Source organism: Moschus berezovskii, chromosome 21 (genome assembly GCF_049115385.1).
Source record: "Moschus berezovskii isolate FMDL1 chromosome 21, NW_MosBer_1.0, whole genome shotgun sequence".
Taxonomy (NCBI): domain Eukaryota; kingdom Metazoa; phylum Chordata; class Mammalia; order Artiodactyla; family Moschidae; genus Moschus; species Moschus berezovskii.
In genome coordinates, this window is record NC_142480.1 from 19,656,553 (window position 1) to 19,670,722 (window position 14,170).

Genomic DNA, 14,170 nt, shown 5'->3' on the forward strand with positions numbered 1-14,170 from the left:
TGTTTCGCTGTTGAAATATTCATTAGAATCCATTTTTTTACCTTTGGTGTGAGTTCTGCCTCATAGAAACAATCTTTCTGAAAATTATCATTTTGAGTACTTCTTCATAATTTGTATTTTATCAAATGTTAACATAATTGAAAAAGGATATGAACCAAAACAAATTGTTCATAGAAAACGAGACACAATTGAAGTTTTGTGGACACATTCCACTGAATTTTAAAGAAAGATAAAAACATGCAACTTTTCATATTGTCACAAAATCAGGAAGTATGGATATGTATATCCTCAATTGTTAAAGGTTTATTATTCATTGACATCTCTGTTTAGAAATTACATAATTATAGAATGAAGTAGATTCATCAAGAATTCATGCTTCTTTCACAGGGACTGTCACAAGCAGAGGATGAAGGAAAGTAAAAATATAAGAATTGTGTTAATTATACTCAATACATTTTGATACTTAAGACTAGAGGGAAATAACAAATTTTCCAACTTGAAACCACTCTAGATCAGTATTTAAATAGGCAGAAATGATACTCCTGTTTAGAATACTTTTCTTATTTTCATGCACTGACACCAAACCTATCTAAAACTAGAATATATAACATTATATTTCTCTAGAAAGTGAATTCTCACTTTAGATTTACTATGTAACACTGGAAAGCATATTATTTTGAGTTTTCAAATACATAGAACATAGATAAAATACTTTTAAACAAGAAAGGGGTGATACAAAGAAAATTTAAGCAAATGTATTAAGATTAAATCATTCTTAATATGGCTCCTAAATTTGATACACCTAGCCATGTGTTCAATTTTAAAAATATAGTTATAAATATCTATTTCCATTAAATTAAAATCCCTAGAACTCAATAAAAGTGATGCCTAACCGGGAGTTGGTAATGGACAGGGAGGCCTGGCGTGCTGTGATTCATGGGGTTGCATGGTCATGACTAGCGACTGAATTGAACTGAACTGAACTGAACTTTTGTTTACCCTGCAACCCGAACCTTGACTTAAGTGGTTAGTTTAGATGCTCTTGACAAAATGTCTACATATAACAATATCTGAAGGATTTTTTTCCTTTTAAAAAATTATAAGAACTATTTTGTAAAGGTTGCATCATTTGGCCTAAACTTGCCATCCGTTTTCCTTTCCTTACACTAGTAATGCATAATTCACTATACTTGAGGACAAAGGTCTAAACAAATTAGAACTTTAAGTTCTCTGTCCTACATTATTTCAATTACAACAGTTAGCTATTGTTGTGTAACATTCCACCATCAAACTTAATGGCTTGAAGTTTTATTTATTCTGCTCACAACTGATGCCAGCAGTTGGCAGGGATTTCAGCTGAAGCTATAAATCCTGGGCCTTTGTTCCTGCTATTTACTCTTCCCCAAATCACGGTGATTATGATGTTTGAGGGAGGTGTGTTTTTCGCATTTTTCTGTATGTGTGTGGTTTGTGAGGGAACTGCTGTTCTTATTAAAACAAAATCAGGGCCACAGGGATGAAAAGTTGAGTAGATGTGGGGACAAAAGAGAGTGGCAGAAACAAGATTGCAGATCTACCAAAACTACCTGGAAGAATGAGCAAGAATCCTGAGAGTGAAAGAGAAAAGGGAAAGACTGCATTTAGTACCAAATGAAGCTGAAATACTAATATCTTAAATGTGACTGGGAATCTTATTGCCCCTGACCCAAGGTTTAAATACAGTGTACCTATACAAGCTAAAAAAGATTGGCACAAATATTAGTTTGAATAGGGAAATGGAACTCTCTCTCAGCTATAAAAGGAAGAATTAAAGCTATGATTAAGGCTGCACAGTGACCCAGAACACAGGGATAGAGAGAAAAATACCCTAGTGACCCACATGTAAAACATATCATATACAAGGGAATGAGATTTTAGGTTAACAGAGGGTTATCTTCTAAGAGAAAGAGAACCAGATTGTAACAATAAGAAATATACACATGGTCTCTACCCTCAGCTCCTGGCTGCTGCTGCTGCCAAGTCACTTCAGTCGTGCCCTGACTCTTCGCAACCCCATGGACTGCAGCCTGCCAGGCTCCTCCACCCTATGGGATTCTCCAGGCAAAAGTACTGGAGTGGGTTGCCATTGCCTTCTCTGCAGCTCCTGGCTAGGGCTCCCAAAACCACTGTAATTGCCTAGAAGATAGGAATGATAGCATCTTTTGTTATAATATTTGGGTTTTGTTACAGCTCCTAAAATATCTTGAGAGCAATAAAGATGAGAGGAGAATCTTTGGTTATCCATATCAAGTCCCCTTCAACAACACCCGAGTTTGTTAACAAGGTGACTTCTGGTAAGCCCGCAAGGATGGAGAACTGGCTGTAAGAGGAATATATCAGATGATTATAGGGTGAGAATTTTCTACCCCAGCCTCCAACTTCCAGATAAGGGAAACTGGCTGGAGGTTGAGTTAATCATCAATGACCAATGACTTTTGAAATGTGGTGTTTGAGAAGACTCTTGAGAGTCGCTTGGACTGGCAAGGCTATCCAACTAGTCAATCCTAAAAGAAATCAGTCCTCAATATTCATTGGAAGTCTGATGCTGAAGTTCCAATACTTTGGTCACCTGATGCGAAGAACTGACTCATTGGAAAAGACCCTGATGCTGGAAAAGATTGAAGGCGGGAGGAGAAGGGGATGACAAAGGATGAGATGGTTGGATGGCATCACCGACTTGATGAACATGAGTTTGAGCAAGCTCCAGGAGTTGGTGATGGACAGGAAAGCCTGGCATGCTGTAATCCATGAGGTCGCAGAGGCAGACACGACTGAGAAACTAAACTGAGCTGACCAATGACTTAACCAATCATTCCCATATATTAAAGCTGCCATTAGAGACAGGTAACAAAGGGATTCACAGAATGTCCTGATTGGTGAACACAAGTAGGTGCTGGAGGGTAATGCTCCTAAGAAAGGGAATGGAAACTCTGCATTCATTCCCCAGAGTTTGGCCTATGTATCTCTTCCATCTGACTATTCCTGAGTAATATCCTTTATGATAAACTGGCAATCTAGTAAATAAAATGTTTTCCTAAATTCTGCAAGCTGCCCTAGCAAACCTGAAGAGTGGGTTATAGGAGATCTCTATGACACTTAGAGCTGAAACAGTTGCCTCTCAAAAACAGATCAAAATAGCAAGCCCCACCTACCCAAGGACATTATCAGCAGACACACAAAGAAACCCAAACTGAGCTAACAGTAAAGATCTATGTCAAAACAATTCTGTAAAGTTGAAGAGGAGCCTAATTACTCAAACATGTAGATACCAATGTAAGGAATCAAGGACAATGAAAAAAATCAGGTAAAAATAATACCACCAAAGGAAATTAATGAAGCTGTGGTCACTGACCCTAAAAAACATAAAGATCTGTGAACTATCAGACAAAGAATTCAAAATAATCTTCTCAAGGAAGTTTGGTGGACTCCAAAAACATACTAACAACTAAGCAAAATTAGGAAAATAATGCATGAATAAAGTGAGAAGTTCAACAAAGAAATGGAAGCCATAAAATAAAACCAAACAGAAAACCTAGAGTTGAAAAATACAATCATTGAATAATTCAATAGAGACTTTTAAAAGAAAACTCAAACATGCAGAAGAAAGACTTGGTAAACTGGAGCATAAGACATTTAAATTTTCCAATCAAAGGAAGATAAAGAAAACAAATTAAAAAAAAAGAGTAAACAAAGGATTCAGGACTCGTAGCACACAATGAAAATAAGCAATATTCACATCCTGCAAATTCCAGAAGGAGAAGAGAAATAAAAAGGTACAGAAATATGTTTAAAGCAATAATGGCTACAAACTTCCAAAATCTGGGAAGGGAAATAGAAATTTCTTCTCTTTTTCAGTCAGTTTAAATAAAATTTAAACTGAAAAAAAAAAAGAGAGATATTTTAATATAATAGTAACCAAGAAAAGCAGGGGTAGCTACACTAATATCAGACAAAATAGACTTTAAGTTAAAAATCCAGATCCATGAGCACCGAAGGACCCCAAATATGTTGAACCTGAGTAGGGCTACACCAAGACACACTATAATTAAACCATTGAAATGTAAAAAGATTTAAGAAATCAGCAAGAGGGGAAAAAAAGAGATGTTACCTACAAGGGGATCCCCATAAGACAACAGCAGATTTTCCAACATAAACTTTCCAGACCAGAAGAAAATGGAATGACATATTCAAATACTAGTAGAAAAAAAATAATAACAGCAACAAATGTGAGAGGGTGGGGACTTCCCTGGTAGTCCAGTAATTAAGACTCTGTGCTTCCACGCAGGGGACACAGTTTCAATCCCTAGTCAGGGAACTAAGATCTTGTATGCCATGTGGCACAGTCAAAAAATACAAAACAAAACAAAAAAACAAAACACCTTGTTCTTGTTAACTAAAAATGCAATAACCAGAGACAAAGAAAGGACAGAGAACTTCATGAACAAACAAAAATTGGAGCGAATATATTAACACTATAATTAACTTGCAAGAAATGCTAGAGTCAACTATTTAAGTGGAGGGAAAAAGAAAAAAAAAATAACAACATAAAAACATAACATAACATAAAAAGACATAACAACATAAAAACAAAATAAATAATGAAGCACACAATTCACAGGTAATGGTAAATATACAGTTAAAGTTAGATTCTGTAATAAGCTAATAGTGGACAAGATATTTATGACTCCAGTTTAAAAAGTAAAAAGTAAATGTAGTAAAAATAACTGTAACTACAATAATCTGTTAGTAGTCACAGAATAGTAAAAAAATAAACTGCAGCAACAATAACATAAATATGAGAAGGAAAAGTAAAAGTGTAAAGTTTAGGAATGCTGCTGAAATTAAGCTTTTATCAGCTTAAAATTAGGTGTCATAATTTTAAGGTATTTCATGTAAGCCTCATGGTACCCACATGGGACTACTTTATGGCCATTACACAAAAGAACATGCTAAAGAAGTCAAAGTGTACTGATATCAAAAATCATCAAAACACACACACACAAAAAGACAGCAGTGTAAGAAACAAGACAAAATTCACCAATCAGAGGACAAAAATAGTTGAATGTTAAAAAAAAAAAAATAATGCCAGGAGCCAACAATATGCTGCCTACCAGAGACTGACTTTAGATTTAAAGATACACATACCTACAAGGAAGGGATGGAAAAAGATATTTTAGTAAAATGGTAACCAATAGCAAGAGAGTTCCAGATAAACATCTATTTCTGCTTCACTGACTATTCCAAAGCCTTTGACGGTGTGGATCACAATAAACTGGAAAATTCTGAAAGAGATGGGAATACCAGACCATCTGACCTGCCTCTTGAGAAACCTGTATGCAGGTCAGGAAGCAATAGTTAGAAGTGGACATGGAACAACAGACTGGTTCCAAGTAGGAAAAGGAGTACATCAAGGCTGTATATCATCACCCTGCTTATTTTACTTATATGCAGAGTACATCATGAGAAACGCTGGGCTGGATGAAGCACAGGCTGGAATCAAGATTGCCAGGAGAAATATCAATAACCTCAGATATGCAGATGACAGCACCCTTATGGCAGAAAGTGAAGAGGAACTAAAAAGTTCTTGATGAAAGTAAAAGAGGAGAGTGAAAAAGTTGGCTTGAAGCTCAACATTCAGAAAACTAAGATCATGGCATCTGGTCCCATCACTTCATGGAAAATAGATGGGGAAACAGTGGAAACAGTGTCAGACTTTATTTTTTGGGGCTCCAAAATCACTGCAGATGCTGATTGCAGCCATGAAATTAAAAGACGCTTACTCTTTGGAAGGAAAGTTATGACCAACCTAGATAGTATGTTAAAAATCAGAGACATTACTTTGTCAACCAAGGTCCATCTAGTCAAGGCTATGGTTTTTCCAGTGGTCATGTATGGATGTGAGAGTTGGACTGTGAAGAAAGCTGATCACCGAAGAATTGATGCTTTTGAACTGTGGAGTTGGAGAAGACTCTTGAGAGCCCCTTGGACTGCATGGAGATCCAGCCAGTCTTTTCTAAAGAGATCAGTCCTAGGTGTTCATTGGGTGGACTGATGTTTAAGCTGAAACTCCAATACTTGGCCACCTCATGCGAAGAGTTGACTCCTTGGAAAAGACCCTGATGCTGGGAAGGATTGAGGTCAGGAAGAGAAGGGGACGACAGAGGATGAGATGGTTGGATGGCATCACCAACAGAATGGACATGGGTTTGGGTGGACTCCGGGAGTTGGTGTTGGAGAGGGAGGCCTGGCATGCTGCAGTTCATGGGGTATCAAAGAGTCAAACATGACTGAGAGACTGAACTGATATATTAAAGCAATAAAGAAACCAAAAATCTCAAGGGAGAAATAAGCAACCAATACAATAATCGGAGACTTTAACATCCTACTCTCAACAATGGATGTTATCCAGATAAAGATAATAAGGAAATAGCAGACTTGAACAATACTGTAGACCAAATATAACTAATAGACATATAGACAGTTCTATCCTGCAACAACAGAATTCATTTTGTACTCAGGCACACACAGGGAACATTTTCTAGGCCAGACCAATGGTCAGACCACAAAATCAAATTAGCAAATCAGGAAGACAGAAATCATACCAAGTATCTCTTTTGATCAGAATAGCATAAAACTAGAAATCAATAAAAAGAGGAAAATTTTAACATTCACATATAAGTGGGAATTAAACACTTATTTAAACAACCAATAAATTGAAAAGAAATTAAAGTGGAAATAAAAAATTTATTGAGACAAACAGAAATGGAAACACAACATATCTGAATTTATAGGGTTCAACAAAAACACTTGTAAGAGAAAAGTTCATAGCAACAAATGCCTATGTTATGAAGCAAGAAAAATCCCAAGGAAACAATGTAGCACTACACCTTAAAAATATTTTAAAAGAGAGAAAAGATTGAGCTCAAAGTTAGCAGAAGGAAGGAAACAACAGAGATTAGGACAGAAATAAATAAAATGAAGAATAGAAAAGCAATAGAACACTTTAACCAAACTAAGATTCGGTCCTTTGAAAACATAAACAAAATTGACAAATCCTTAACTACACTAAAAAAAGGAGGAAGAATGACCAAGATCAGCAAAATTATAATTTTGAAAAAGGTAACATTACAACTGGTATCACAAAAACACAAAGGAAAAAAGAGGCTACCATGGAAAACTATACATCAACAAACTGGACAACCCAGAAGCCACAGAAAAATCCTTAGAAAGAACCTACTAAGAGTGAGTTAGTAACAAAGAGAAAACCTGAGTAGCCTAATGATTAGTAAGGCGATTGAGCCAATGATCAAAAATCTTTTGGTGAAGAAAAGCTCATCTCAGATGGCTTCATTAGTAAATTATTCCAAACAAAAAACTGGAGCCTATTATACAGAGTGAAGTAAGCCAGAAAGAAAAACACCAATACAGTATACTAATGCATAGATATGGAATTTAGAAAGATGGTAATGGTTACCCAGTATGCGAGACAGCAAAAGAGACACAGATGTATAGAACAGTCTTTTGGACTCTGTGGGAGAGGGCGAGGGTGGGATGATTTGGGAGAACAGCATTGAAACATGTATATTATCATATGTGAAATGAATTGCCAGTCCAGGTTCGATGCATGATACAGTATGCTCAGGGCTAGTGCACGGGGATGACCCAGAGGGTTGGGATGGGGAGGGAGGTTGGAGGGGGGTTCAGATGGGGAACACATGTGCACCCGTGGCAGATTCATGTCAATGTATGGCAAAACCAATACCATATTGTAAAGTAAAATAATAATAATAATGAAAACAAATTTAAAAAAAAGAATCAATATCAGTCCTTCTCAAAACCATCCAAAAAGCTGAAGAGAAGGGAACACACCCATGCTTATTTTCAAGGCCAGCATTATCCTGATAACACTGTCAGACAAGGACAATACTAGAAAATAAAACGATCGACCAATATCCTTGATGGATACAGATGTAAAACTTATCAAAAAATCCTACTAAACCAAATTCAGCATCACATTAAAACTATTATTCATCACTTTCAACTGTGAATTATCCTTGGGATGATGATGGTTCAGCATACACAAATTTTGTGATACATTAATAGAATGAAAGAAAAAATGATTTCATGATCTTAATAGATGCAGAAAAAGTATTTGACAAAATTCAACATCCATTCACGATAGAAACACTTAAAATGAGACATAAAAGAAACATATCTCAATATAACAAAGAACATATATGACAAGCCATAGCTAACATCATACTAAATTGGTAAAAGGCTAGAATTTCCTCTAAGATCAGGAACATGGCAAGGCCTCTCACTACATCCAATCAACACAGTACTGAAAGTCCTTTCTAGAGCAACCAGGAAAGAAAAGAAAATAATTAGAAAGGAAGAAGTAAAATTAACTGTACTTTCAGATGACATGGACTTGATGTATTAAAAAATTCTTGAGACTGAACCAAAAATAATAAAAACTGTTAAAACTAATGACTTCAATAAAGTTTCAGGGTAGAAAATTAACACAGAAAATTAACAATATTTCCATTTACCAACAAAAAGTTTTCTGAAAAAAAAAAGAAGTGATCACATTTGCAGTAGCATTAAAAAGAATTCATTTGAATCAGTTCTAATGAGGTGGATGAAACAGGAGCCTACTATACAGAGTGAAGTACGACAGAAAGAAACGCACCAATACAGTATACTAACACATATATATGGAATTTAGAAAGATGGAAATATAACCCTGTATACGAGACAGCAAAAGAGACACAGTTGTATCGAACAGTCTTTGGGACTTTGTGGGAGAGGGTGAGGGTGGGATGATTTGAGAGAATGACATTGAAACATGTATGTTGTCATATGTGAAACGAATCAGCAGTTCAGGGTCAATGCATGTTACAGGATACTCGGGGCTGGTGTGCAGGGATGACCAAGAGGGAGGATAAAGGGAGGAGGGAGGTGAGAGGGGGTTTCAGGAGGGGGAACTCATGTACACCTGGGGCGAATTCATGTCAATGTAAAAACCAACCAACAAAAATATTTTTAAAAAAAAAAATTAAAATTTCAATAGATCAAAAAATAAAATATTTAGGAATAAGCTTAACCAAGAAAGTGAAAGATCTCTACTCCAAAAACAAGACAATGATAAAAGAAATCAAAGAAGGTACTAACAAATGGAAAGATATGTATTCATAAACTGGAAGAATTAATTGTTAAAATGTCAATACTACCAGAAGTTATCTACAGATTCAAGAAGATAGGTAAGTGAGACTACTTCAGACTAAAAGGCTTCTGCACAGGGAAAAGAAACTGTCTCCAAAATGAAGAGTACCTACGTATAGGAAAAAAACAAAACAAAACTATAAACTGTATATGTTCCTTAGGTGGCTCAAACGGTAAAGAATCTGCCTGCCAAGCAAGAGATGTGGGTTCAATCCCTGGGTCAGGAAAATACCCCGGAGAAGGAAACGGCAACCCACTCTAGTATTCTTGCCTGGGAAACCCCAAGAACAGAGGACTCTGGTAGGCTGCAATGCATGGAGTCGCAAAGGAGTCTGACATGACTTAGCAATTAAACGACAACATATCTGTAAAGGGGTTAATAATAAATATATAATAGCAAAAAAAAAGCACCCCAAATAATCCAATGAAAATTTGGGCAAAGGAAAAATGTGTAGATATTTTTTCAAAGAAGATATACAAATGGCCTAGAGACACAAACATACTCTGGAGATATTGGGAGTTTGGTTCCAGACCACATCAATAAAAGCAAATATCAGAGGTATGTCATACAAATTTTTTGGCTTCTCAGGGCATACATTAAAGTTATTTTTCTCTATACTGTAATTAAGGGTGTAGTAGCATTATGTCTAAGAAAACAATGTATATACCTTCATTAAACAATGTCATTGTTCAAAAACGCTAATCATAATGTGAGTCTTCTATGAGTTATAGTCTTTCTTTTCAATAGTAGCGTCAGTGTTTACTGATCATTTTAAACCCCAACAAATACAATAATGGTGAAAATTTTTCAAATAGTCACGAAAATGACTAAATGTGACAGAGACACAAGCTGAACAACTGCTGTTGAAAAAAATGGAACCAGTAGTGTTGCTCAATACAGTGTTGCTACAGTCAATGTGTAAAAAAAAAGATACAGTATCTGAGAAGTACAACAAAGCAAAACACAGAAGAGTGAGGTATTTCTTTTTTTTTTTTCTTTTTTTTTCTTTTTTTTTTATTGGAGGCTAATTATTTTACAATATTATATTGGTTGGTTTTGCCATACACTGACATGAATCCGCCCCGGGTGTACATGAGTTCCCCTCCCTGAACCCCCCTCCCACCTCCCTCCTCCCCTTATCCTCCCTCTGGGTCATCCCCGTGCACCAGTCCTGAGCATCCTGTATCATGCATCGAACCTGGATTGGTGATTCATTTCACGTATGAATGCTCATCATCAGATATGCTCAGTCATTATGAAAATATCAATTAAAACCAAATGAGATATCACCTCACATCTGTTAGAATGGCCACCATCAAAAAGATTTGTTGTTGCTGTTTAGTCGCTCAGTCCTGTCTGACTCTTTTATGACCCCCATGGACTGTAGCCTGCCAGGCTTCTCTGTGTGATCATCTTGGCAAGAATCCTACAGTGGGTTGCCATTTCCTTCTCCAGGGGATCTTCCCAACCCAGGAATCAAATCTGCATCTCTTGCACTGGCAGGAAGATTCTTTATCACTGAGCCACCAGGGAAGCTCATCAAAAGATAAGTGAAAATAAATGCGGGTGAGGATGTGGAGAAAAGGGAAAATTTATGCACTATTGAAGGGATTATAAATTAGTATAGTCACTGTGTAAAGCATTATGGACACTCCTCAAAAAATTAAATATAGAACTACCATGTGATTCAGCAATTTAAAAGCTATCTGCACCCTGATGTTCAGAGTAGCATTATTTACAATAGGCAAGACATGGAAACGACCTCAGGTATCTACCAGTGGATGAACAGATAAAGAAGACATAGGGAATTTACACACAACAGAATATTAGTCATTCATAAGAAGACAAAAAACAACAAGATAATCCTTCCATTGTGATAACATGGATAGACCTAAAGGGATTATGCTAAGTGAAATAAATCAGACAGAAAGAAACAAATATTGTGTGATCTCACTTATCAGTTCAGTTCAGTTGCTCAGTCGTGTCCGACTCTTTGCGACCACATGAATCACAGCACGCCAGGCCTCCTTGTCCATCAACAACTCCCAGAGTTCACTCAAACTCATGTCCATCAAGTCGGTGATACCATCCAGCCCTCATTCTCTGTCATCCCCTTCTCCTCCTGCCCCCAATCCCTCCCAGCACCAGAGTCTTTTCCAGGGAGTCAACTCTTTGCATGAGGTGGCCAAAGTGTTGGAGTTTCAGCTTTAGCATCAGTCCTTCCAGTGAACACCCAGGACTGATCTCCTTTAGAATGGACTGGTTGGATCTCCTTGCAGTCCAAGGGACTCTCAAGAGTCTTCTCCAACACCACAGTTCAAAACTGGAATTAAAAAAAAACACACACACATGAAACTCATAGAAAAGAGATCAGATTTGTGGTTACCAGAGGTAGGAGTGGGGAAGGGGGAAATTGGAGAAGAAGGTAGTAAAAGGTAAAAACTTTCACTTATAAAGTAAATAAGTACTAGAGAGGTACAACACAATGACTGTGGTTAACACTGCTGTAAAACATCCTGGAAAGTTGTTAAAAGGGCAGATTCTAAGAGTTCTCATTTCAAGAATTTATTTTTATTTTTTGTACTATGGTTCACGGGGTCGCAGAGTGGGACACGACTGAGTGACTGAACTGAACTGATAAGATGATGAAATGATAACTGAACCTACTGTGGCAATCACTTTGCAATATTTGTGAATCAAACTATCATGCTGTACACCTTAAACTTACACAGTGCTTTATGTCAATTATTTCTCAGAACTGAAAAAAATAGTTTAAAATAGTCTTAAATATATATATATACACACACATATATACACATACATAATTATGGATTTATACTTAAGTTTCCAACATCTTTCGATCCTCTCCCTTATTGATATGCCCTGAATGTAATATGCTATTTTCCCGGTATCTTTGCAGAGATGCTACATGTACCTCAAACCCCTCTACTCTCCTCCTCCACTCACCCGCATTCATCTGGCTCATCCTTGATTCCAACAGAGCCAAAATATTTAAAAAAAAAAAAAAAAGGAAAATTTTTCTGTATTCCATTTTCTAATTCACTTTTTACAGTTCATTTTGATATCAGTGCTTACTGATACTTGTATTATCTATAAAAATCCCTATATAACTTACTTTTAATGCCACATATATATAGCATAAAATAAACGGGAATAAAGGGGAGAGGGGAGGAGAGGGTGAGATGTATGGAAATGGTAACATGGAAGCTTGTATCACCATATGTAAAACAGATAGCCAACAGGAATTTGCTGTATGGCTCAGGAAACAAACAAGGGCTCTGTATCAACCTAGAGGGGTGAGGTGGGGAGGGAGATGGGAGGAAGCTTCAAAAGGGAGGGAATATATGTATACCTATGGCTGATTCCGGAGAAGGCAATGGCACCCCACTCCAGTACTCTTGCCTGGGAAATCCCACGGATGGAGGAGACTGGTAGACTACAGTCCATGGGGTTGCTAAGAGTTGGACACGACTGAGCGACTTCACTTTCACTTTTCACTTTCATGCATTGGAGAAGGAAATGGCATCCCACTCCAGTGTTCTTGCCTGGAGAATCCCAGGGACAGAGGAGCTTGGTGGGCTGCCATCTATGGGGTTGCACAGAGTCGGACATGACTGACCCAACTTAGAAGCAGCAGCAGCAGCATGGCTGATTCGTGTTGAGGTTTGACAGAAAACAGCAAAATTCTATAAAGCAATTATCCTTCAATAAAAAATAAGTTAACTTAAAAAAATAAATGGGAATATAGAAATGCATCTTATGTATTTAACAAAAGTTATAACTCAATATAAATAGTTTAGAACTGAAAGTGAATATTTTGCTTACTTTATTCAGTTTGCTGGCCTGAACTGTAATTTTTTTTTAAATAATTTATTTTTTATTGGAGGCAAATTATTTTACAATATTATATTGGTTGGTTTTGCCATACATTGACATGAATCCGCCCCGGGTGTACATGAGTTCCCCTTCCTGAACCCCCCTCCCACCTCCCTCCTCCCTTTATCCTCCCTCTGGGTCATCCCCGCACGCCAGCCCTGAGTATCCTATAACATGCATCAACCCTGAACTAGTGATTCATTTCACATATGACAACATACGTGTTTCAATGCCATTCTCCCAAATCATTCCACCCTCACCCTCTCCCACAGAGTCCCAAAGACTGTTCTATACATCTGTGTCTCTTTTGTTGTCTCGTATACAGGGTTATCATTTGCATCTTTCTAAATTCCATATATATGCATTAGTATACTGTATTGGTGTTTTTCTTTCTGGCTTACTTCACTCTGTATAATAGGCTCCAGTTTCATCCACCTCATTAAAACTGATTCAAATGTATTCTTTTTAATGGCTGAATAATACTCCATTGTGTATATGTACCAAAGCTTTCTTATCTATTCGTCTGCAGATGGACATCTAGGTTGCTTCCATGTCCTGGCTATTGTAAACAGTGCTGCAGTGAACATTGGAGTACATGTGTCTCTTTCAATTCTGGTTTCCTCGGTGTGTATGCCTAGGAGTGCGATTGCTGGATCATATGGCAGTTCTATTTCCAATTTTTTGAGGAATCTCCACACTGTTCTCCATAGTGGCTGAACTAGTTTGCATTCCCACCAACAGTGTAAGAGGGTTCCTTTCTCTCCACATCCTCTCCAGCATTTATTGCATGTGGACTTTTGGATAGCAGCCATTCTGACTGGTGTGAAATGGTATCTCATTGTGGTTTTGATTTGCATCTCTCTGATTATGATTGATGTTGAGCATTTTTTCATGTGTTTGTTAGCCATCTTTATGTCTTCTTTGGAGAAATGTGTGTTTAGTTCTTTGGACCATTTTTTGATTGGGTCATTTATTTTTCTGGAATTGAGCTGCAGGAGCTGCTTGTAT